Genomic DNA, 2,346 nt, shown 5'->3' with positions numbered 1-2,346 from the left:
ATTGAATAAACTAAGTTTGATTTTGAGTAAAATTATAAGGATTCTTCCTTTTTGTGTGAGAGTGTCTTCTCCTAACTTCTTGGCTGAACCAAGATTACAAATTCTTATCAAGAACCACGTTCTTGTGGCGAATAGCACCCGGCTTATCAACATCTTTGTTGTGGCGCCATCACCCTTCTACCTTAACCATCTTCTTTTATCCAACACACTTCCATTCGGCCTAAACATTCACCATCAAAAGAACCACTCAAACCGTGGGTTCAAGGACACCAAACAAGATAGATCGTTGTAAACAAGGATCTCCTGAAGAGGTTCTCATCATTAAGCCAGATTCATCTAGCTTATTTCGAAAGACCCATCTGGTGCCAATCATGGGATGATCTTTTGGTTTGGGGACCATGTCCCACACATTATTTTGCTTGGACTGGTTTAGCTCTTATTGCATAGCTATACCCCAATGTACATCCTCGATGGCTTCATCGATGGTCTTTGGCTCTATTTGAGATACAAATGCAACAAAATGAAAGAAATTACGTAAAGAGCAACGGGTTACCACCCCAATAGATATATCACCTAACATCTTATCGAGTGGATGATCCTTTTTAGTTTTCCACGCAATAGGCATATCCTAATGTTGATCTTCTACTGTTTGCTCTGCATCTTGTTGGATTTCATTCATGTCCTTGGATTGCACTTCTTCAAGTATACCTGAAATATCACCAGAAAAAACATTTCTCTTCACTTTTGGAGAAGATTTGTCAAACTGAACATGAATAGACTCTTCTACTTGCATGATATATTTTTTAAATACACGGAATGCCTTGCTATGTAATGAATACCCTAAGAATATGCCCTCATCAGATTTCGAGTCGAATTTTGCTGAAGATCTTTTTCCATTATTCAAAATAAAACATTTGCACTCGAAAGCATGAAGATGAGTAATATTCGGTTTTCGATTTTTAAGAATTTCATCAGGTGTTTTTGAAAAAGTAGGTCTAAGTATTATTCAATTTATTACATAACATGTTGTGTGAACTGCATCAGCCTAGAAATATTTTGGGACTTTGCTCGCATTTAGCTTAGTCCTCGCGAGTTCCTCTAGAACTCTATTTTTCCTCTCAACAAATCCATTTTTTTGAGGGGTACGAGGAGCTGAGAACTGATGCAAAATGCCATGCTTATTACAAAACTTATTAAATTTATGATTTTCGAATTCTCCATCATGGTCGGATCGAATGTAAATAATTTTTTTTAGGTTAGATTGGTTTTGGATTTGCTTGGCTAGACATTTAAAAGATTTATAAGCATCCCTCTTTGATGCTAAAAATAAAGTCCAAGTGAATCTAGAAAAATCATCGATAATAACTAAGGCGTAATAGCTCCCACCAAAACTCATAATTTGTGATGGTCCAAACAAGTCCATATGGAGAAGCTCCAATGGTCTAGTAGTGGATATCACATTCTTTTTATTAAAGGAATTCTTGACTTGTTTACATTTCTGACACATGTCGAGTTTTGGAAGACCAATTACCAATTTGTTTTTTAATTTTTCTAACTGCTTCACATGAATGTCAGTGGCACGTCTATGCCAAAGCCAATTGTCATCTTCTTTTGAAATAAAACATTTTGAAAAAAGAGAAGTGACATCCTCCAGATTAACCATATAAATATTATTTACTCGATATCCGACAAATTTAACATTATTAGATAATACATTACGAATGATACAACAATCAGAATCAAAAGACACAAGATTACCTTTGTCGCATAGTTGGCTTATGCTCAATAGGTTATGTTCCAAATCTTCTACATATAAAACGTTCTCGATTATCGTGTGAGTTGAGTTGTCAATCTTCCCGGTGCCTAAGATTCTTTCTTTGTTGTTGTCTCCATAGTTGACGAATGCCTTTTCTTTCAACGACAAGTCTAGGAATTTTGACTTGTCCCCAGTCATATGTCTCGAATAGCCGCTATCAAGTTACCAGTTTTGTCCATGTGTTCGAAGACATACCTGCAAAATAGATCATCTGCTAGTCTCAAGTACCCAAATTATGTTAGGTCCTTTTTTGTTAGTAACGAAGGAGTTATCTCCCTTTCTTACCCAAGCGTAAACATCACCGGGTATCCCATATCTCTTGATATAACAAGAATGAGATGTATGGCCATATGTGCCACGGTAATAGCATGTGGGGACTCTATTTTTCTTATTTAAATTTTTATATTGACGTGTTAGAGGTCTCCTATATGGTCTTTTTTTATGGGATGAAGGAACATACCCTAATCCAGTGTGGTCACCAATGTTTCTTGTTTTACTAACTAGAGTGTCTAATTGGTGTTTACTATTTG

This window comes from Lupinus angustifolius, chromosome LG03, assembly GCF_001865875.1.
Source record: "Lupinus angustifolius cultivar Tanjil chromosome LG03, LupAngTanjil_v1.0, whole genome shotgun sequence".
Taxonomy (NCBI): Eukaryota; Viridiplantae; Streptophyta; class Magnoliopsida; order Fabales; family Fabaceae; genus Lupinus; species Lupinus angustifolius.
This window is presented reverse-complemented; position numbering follows the sequence as displayed.